General features: G+C 37.6%; 1 long non-coding RNA gene across 3 annotated transcripts in view; it reads left to right on the top strand.

The window, feature by feature from the left end:
* LOC138056474 (uncharacterized) overlaps positions 1 to 7500 on the top strand; it is a 9642-nt gene that overhangs the window by 926 nt on the left and 1216 nt on the right. Inside the window, exons 1-2 of one of the 3 annotated variants that reach the window (XR_011133465.1) lie at positions 2094 to 2178; positions 7243 to 7455. This is a non-coding gene — a long non-coding RNA (uncharacterized lncRNA). Of the gene's footprint in view, positions 1 to 2093; positions 2179 to 4258; positions 4566 to 7242; positions 7456 to 7500 lie in introns of those variants that run through there. The other 2 variants (XR_011133467.1, XR_011133466.1) reach the window with 2 other exon arrangements.

The following is a 7500-nucleotide window of genomic DNA, read 5'->3' on the forward strand; positions in this document are numbered from 1 at the left end:
CTCCTGGCTCCGCGCGCGCTTGTAAAATAATAGAAAAAAACAAATTCAGTCATAAAACATGACTCTATTTGATGAAAAACTTGAATCTTCGTTCCGACTTCAATACTATAAGCGACTTTCAGAACGAGTCAAAATACAAGAGATGTTATTACTAGTACTAGCTATCGCTAAGTGCCAACGAAACAGCCAAGATAATACATAGTTTTCAGATTTGTATCAGAGTTCCAAAATACCCAACAGTAGTTGTAATTTTTTTTTTCGAAAGTACTGCAACTCAACTTATCTGGTTAGCAATAATACAATAACAGAAATTGCACACTTTGTATCTCCAACAACAATGTAGATGTCAACGTGTTTTGCAATAATATGGAAAGTACTGCAGTAATTTTTGAACGGCAGTCAGAATGCCTCGCCACAGCTAACAACTATTGTTTCCCCTATACGGCATCTTTTGAAGAAGGAGACATAATACAATAGAGCTTATTCTTATTCAATGAAATGCAAATAAGTGGCGGGGTATTCTGAAGTTTAGCCCAATAATTAACTTGAATAAAATCAATGCCATGTAGAAAAACGCCAAAGCGTTTTCAGACTTTTCAGTGTGGAACATGTAACAGGGAATCAAACTCTATCGCACATGAAAGTTGTTTCACTTGTAGAATTTTTATTTTCCAAGATACGGCCATGAATCACAAGTCAAATTCATCGCTTAATTGTGTACTTTGCAGACAACATATTTTCTTTGAAAATTAAATTAAATTGTTCATGACTCAATGGTTTCAAAACGAAAAACAAACTGCTCTACATTGACAACAGCGGCCGATAAGGACACGTACGCCGGTTTAGTTGTGAGATCGTTCACTCAATATAGAACGCGATGGTTCGAAAATAAACATTGAAGAACACTCAAAGCAAGTGTACACAACCAATGGTCAGGGAAATGGGAAAAAATTGTTTTCACTCACCTCCGAACACAAGATCATCATTAGTGGCGCGCGTCAAGCAAGTTTGGCTATTGACGTCACACATCAAAACACGCGTTTTCATTGGTCCCCACTAAATCTCCAGGGAATCTTACATTACCCTACGTAGCCTTACATTACACTTTTCTCAGCACGATCGAGAATTTTTCTGCCTGCTGCAACACTTCGCACGGCATTTAGCTGGCCGCCTCGCAAGCCTCGCGTCTTCGCTCGGCTTGCTCGTTGGCAATTATACAAATAAGTGACGGAGTATTCAGCATAAAAGCTCTATTTTTTTTTAATTTTATACTTTTCTGTCTGTTCTTTTGGTGGAACAAATTTTATCCTCACTGTTTTTAGCCTTTAAAAATCTATATTTGTGAAAGAGCAATCGTTTTTTTTCTTATTAGATTAGGATGACGTGGCCTTAGTGATTAAGTAAATTAAAACCCACAATAGGATACTATAAGTAATCATACCAGTGTTAACGATCTCCGAGTTTCGCAGTAAGAGTTTGACAAAACTGTATTACCTTTCTTTGCCCTCTCTGTTGCTGGCGTTCTTTTAAAAAGAAGCTATGCCACTATTTCGTCATCTCTCAAAGTGCAGGAATGGTCCACCCTTAATTCAATTAATTCAATGGGTGTCAGTAAAGAAGTGACTGGGTTTTGTGAACAACCTGATCGATTTCCAATGTACAAAGAGTGGAGGAAAGGAAAAAAACCGTGTTTCTTCAAGTTTTTTGCAACAATTGATAAACGGTTGTTGACAGTTTTATTCTACGAAGACTAGCCTACGAGCAGGCTCCCAGTGGTTCGAAGTACATGAAGAGCATGCTCGACTGCTCAGATGCGCAGGCTAAACAAAGGCGAAAAGGTGTTGTCAGATGCGCTTTCACAGTCAGTGGCCACCTCTTCCTATTTATCTAGGAGGTATAGGGTGCCAAACCCGATCGAAAAAATCTACTGTACACACATACATGTACAGTAAATCGTTGATAAAACGCACTTTAAATTCGTCGAGAATGATCGAGAGGGTATAGCAGTACAAAAGCCCTTAACACGGAAACACGTGATCTGTCAAAGTAAAAGAATGTTCCGCCCACATCATGATTTAAAGACTATTGGGAGGAAGTCGACAAAGCGCTATTAATACCGCGTAGTTCATTCCTTCAAAAACAAAGCACCAATTGAGAATCCCGGAGCAAAGGAGATAGGTAGGTTGTTAGTAAAGGGTAGTATTATGGTTTATTGCACGCTTTTTGTTTAGTAATCATGAAAAAATTCTCAGTCCAATTCTTTATCCAATTAAAGGAAATGAATGAATTACGTCTCCTGGCTCCGCGCGCGATCTTGTAAAATAATAGAAAAAAACAAATTCAGTCATAAAACATGACTCTATTTGATGAAAAACTTGAATCTTCGTTCCGACTTCAATACTATAAGCGACTTTTAGAACGAGTCAGAATACAAGAGATGTTATTACTAGTGGTAGCTATCGCTAAGTGCCAACGAAACAGTCAAGATAATACATAGTTTTCAGATTTGTATCAGAGTTCCAAAATACCCAACAGTAGTTGTAATTTTTTTTTTCGAAAGTACTGCAACTCAACTTATCTGGTTAGCAATAATACAATAACAGAAATTGCACACTTTGTATCTCCAACAACAATGTAGATGTCAACGTGTTTTGCAATAATATGGAAAGTACTGCAGTAATTTTTGAACGGCCGTAATTTTAACAGGAATATACAATAATTGGAACAACTTCAGGATACCTCGCCACAGCTAACCAATATTGTTTCCCCTATGCGGCATCTTTTGAAGAACGAGACTTAATACAATAGAGCTTATTCTTATTCAATGAAATGCAAATAAGTGGCGGGGTATTCTGAAGTTTAGCCCAATAATTAACTTGAATAAAATCAATGCCATGTAAAAAATCGCCAAAGCGTTTTCAGACTTTTCAGCGTGGAACATGTAACAGGGAATCAAACTCTATCGCACATGAAAGTTGTTTCACTCGTAAAATTTTTATTTTCAATCAATCAATCAATCAATCATTTATTTTAACACGTTACGTCAAAGAGCTATAAAACTCGTTCAAAATACGATACGGCCATGAATCGCAAGTCAAATTGATCGCTTTATTGTGTACTTTGCAGACAACATATTTTCTTTGAAAATTAAATTAAATTGTTCATGACTCAATGGTTACAAAACGAAAAACAAACTGCTCTACATTGACAACAGCGGCCGATAAGGACACGTACGCCGGTTTAGTTGTGAGATCGTTCACTCAATATAGAACACGATGGTTCGAAAATAAACATTGAAGAACACTCAAAGCAAGTGTACACAACCAATGGTCAGGGAAATGGGAAAAAATTGTTTTCACTCACCTCCGAACACAAGATCATCATTAGTGGCGCGCGTCATGCAAGTTTGGCTATTGACGTCACACATCAAAACACGCGTTTTCATTGGTCCCCACTAAATCTCCAGGGAATCTTACATTACACTACGTAGCCTTACATTACACTTTTCTCAGCACGATCGAGAATTTTTCTGCCTGCTGCAACACTTCGCACGGCATTAAGCTGGCCGCCTCGCAAACCTCGCGTCTTCGCTCGGCTTGCTCGTTGGCAATTATGCAAATAAGTGGCGGGGTATTCAGCAGATAAGCTCTATTTTTTTTTAATTTTATACTTTTCTGTCTGCTCTTTTGGTGGAACAAATTTTATCCTCACTGTTTTTTGTCTTTAAAAATCTATACTTGTGAAAGAGCAATCTTTTTTTTAAAATTAGATTAGGATGACGTGGCCTTAGTGATCAAGTAATTTAAAACCCACAATAGGATACTATAAGTAATCATACCAGTGTTTACGATCTCCGAGTTTCGCAGTAAGAGTTTGACAAAACTGTATTACCTTTCTTTGCCCTCTCTGTTGCTGGAGTTCTTTTACAAAAGAAGCTATGCCACTATTTCGTCATCTCTCAAAGTGCAGGAATGGTCCACCCTTAATTCAATTAATTCAATGGGTGTCAGTAAAGAAGTGACTGGGTTTTGTGAACAACCTGATCGATTTCCAATGTACAAAGAGTGGAGGAAAGGAAAAAAACCGCTTTTTTTCAAGTTTTTTGCAACAATTGATAAACGGTTGTTGACAGTTTTATTCTACGAAGAGCAGGCTCCCAGTGGTTCGAAGTACATGAAGAGCATGCTCGACTGCTCAGATGCGCAGGCTAAACAAAGGCGAAAAGGCGTTGTCAGATGCGGTTTCACAGTCAGTGGCCACCTCTTCCTATTTAACTAGGAGGTATAGGGTGCCAAACCCGATCGAAAAGATCTACTGTACACACATACATGTACAGTAAATCGTTGATAAAACGCACTTTAAATTCGTCGAGAATGATCGAGAGGGTATAGCAGTACAAAAGCCCTTAACGCGGAAACACGTGATCTGTCAAAGTAAAAGAATGTTCCGCCCACATCATGATTTAAAGACTATTGGGAGGAAGTCGACAAAGCGCTATTAATACCGCGTAGTTCATTCCTTCAAAAACAAAGCACCCATTGAGAATCCCGGAGCAAAGAATATAGGTAGGTTGTTAGTAAAGGGTAGTATTGCGGTTTATTGCACGCTTTTTGTTTAGTGGTCATGAAAAAAATTCCAACAAACAATTCTCAGTCCAATTCTTTATCCAATTAAAGGAAATGAATGAATCACCTCTCCTGTCTTCTGTACAAGAATAGAAAAAACAAATTCAGTTTTAAAACATGATTCTATTTGATGAAAAACTTGAGTCTTCGTTCCGACTTCATTACTATAGGCGACTTACAGAACGAGCCAGAATACAATAGATGTTATTATTATGCGAATAAGTTGCGGAGTATTCAGCAGATAAGCTCTATTTTTTTTTTCTATTTTATACTTTTCTGTCTGCTCTTTTGGTGGAACAAATTTTATCCTCACTGTTTTTAGTCTTTAAAAATCTATATTTGTGAAAGAGCAATCGTTTTTTTTAAATTAGATTAGGATGACGTGGCCTTAGTGATTAAGTAAATTAAAACCCACAATAGGATACTATCAGTAATCATACCAGTGTTAACGATCTTCGAGTTTCGCAGTAAGAGTTTGACAAAACTGTATTACCTTTCTTTGCCCTCTCTGTTGCTGGAGTTATTTTAAAAAGAAGCTATGCCACTATTTCGTCATCTCTCAAAGTGCAGGAATGGTCCACCCTTAATTCAATTAATTCAATGGGTGTCAGTAAAGAAGTGACTGGGTTTTCTGAACAACCTGATCGATTTCCAATGTACAAAGAGTGGAGGAAAGGAAAAAAAACCGTGTTTCTTCAAGTTTTTTGCAACAATTGATAAACGGTTGTTGACAGTTTTATTCTACGAAGACTAGCCTACGAGCAGGCTCCCAGTGGTTCGAAGTACATGAAGAGCATGCCCGACTGATCAGATGCGCAGGCTAAACAAAGGCGAAAAGGTGTTGTCAGATGCGGTTTCACAGTCTGTGGCCACCTCTTCCTATTTATCTAGGAGGTATAGGGTGCCAAACCCGATCGAAAAAATCTACTGTACACACATACATGTACAGTAAATCGTTGATAAAACGTACTTTAAATTCGTCGAGAATGCTCGAGAGGGTATAGCAGTACAAAAGCCCTTAACCTACACGGTTGAATGAAGTGGTAGAATACTTTCATGCAGTCTCTATTAGTTACACCGGAATTGATCGAGTTTCGCGGACAGAAGCGAATCACATTTTTTAGATTGTACAATACAGCTTTTAATAGTGTGGTTGACAATTTAACACCTTTTAGTTTGGTATGGGTATCCAGATTTAATCAATGCATTGAAATAATCTCAATTTTCGCTGCCATCTTGATTTAGGGGGAAAACAGACTGTGTTTAAATTAGAGTACATGGATTTTTTTGTCCAAATATATTAAGCTTGCTTCTATAACCACTTTACGATGCGATGGATTGCACAAATTTCACACAACTTATAATCATTCCACTTATCTTATTTACCCATCCGGTTGATATGCAAATAGCTGAAAGGGTATGCTACAGTTTATCACCCATAAATTATTACAAAAGGTCCAACATCCGAAAATTGGATGTTGATAATCCCTTTATGGCAAAATAGATAGAAACATGCTTTTTTGCATGGTTTAACTAGCAAGTGTATTTTGCATATTTAAAGAGCGTTAATTTAGAAACACAGAATGATAAGGTAAAATTTTTTTTTACTTTAAATAAAAGGCTTCCTTACCATGCTTGAAATTCATTTCAGTACGGCCCTGCTTTCACTGCTTTCAATGGTTATAAAATCGTGAAATGACTTTTTCCACTTGGGTACACGAATCTTGGTATCACGGTTTAGTTTTAGTTTGTCTTTTGTTTCTTTCCGAGTTGTTTTGAAAGATGACAACTTAGAATTGAACAAAAACCGGATGTAATTGATTTACAGTCCTCTAGGTCCTTTATTGCTTAATGATGAGTTAAAATTTCAAAGACAGAGACAGTATGAATATTGTTTTCACAGTTTTAAATAAAATGTAATGGCACTGTCTCTTTATTAGCCTGATAACCGTGAAAGTTGGCATCCAGTTGTTGCAAGCAAGAGGTTTTTAGTTCATTTTGAATATCCATTTATTCATAACGGATTAATTGGGATCTTTTGACAAAAGACTCACAGTTAAAACAAAGGACAATTTGAGCTCAAATCACAGATGTTAAAAGTAACTCTAAGGTACCTCAAATATGCCTTCTTTTAAAACTCTAGGTAGGTAATGCTATGCAGGCTTTCGTCAGAGAAGCTACACCTTGTAAGAAATAAAAGCGTGAGAATACGGAAAAAGTGAGGGAGAGATCCTAACCCTAACCCTAATCTCACTTCGTCATTGCTTCTCAGTACAAAATGTGTTTTCTCCACAACGCACAAACACGGGCAGGTTTTGCAGTCTTCATCTTTTACGTATCTTCAGCCATCGCACTGTAAATTACAGCCCAGATGCCATGCCTATCATACATTTCTTACTATAGATCGCGGTAAATAGTCACCACTTTGCACTGCTGATTCAGTTTATCATCTATCATCTACGTACAGTCTTTGGGTTTTCTAAAGCGCATGCGCCTCGAAGGTCTCTATGAGCAGTGAGCACGAGGCCGTTGTTTTAAAACACACAATTAAGCCGAAAGGAAAAGTGGGAGCTTTTTCTTGGTTCGAAGAATAAAAAATTTACTTCTTTCCTTTCAGGAAAACAAGAAGACTTTTCAGACAGCAACACACAAAGTTACATACTCAAGATTCTTCGGTTTTCACACAATCAGAATGAAGAAAATAGTTCACGTTATTCTTGTTGCTGTCTTTGTAATCGCCGGTTTGGTTGTGGAGACTGACTGTCAGGGACCACGAAGGCCACCAGCACCAAGTGGACTTATTGCGAAAAGAATGCAGTTGCAGGAAAAGGTTGGAATGTGATAGAGCGGTTTTCAAATGAGTGTCGTAAAACCA

Source organism: Montipora capricornis, chromosome 7 (assembly GCF_036669925.1).
Source record: "Montipora capricornis isolate CH-2021 chromosome 7, ASM3666992v2, whole genome shotgun sequence".
NCBI lineage: Eukaryota > Metazoa > Cnidaria > Anthozoa > Scleractinia > Acroporidae > Montipora > Montipora capricornis.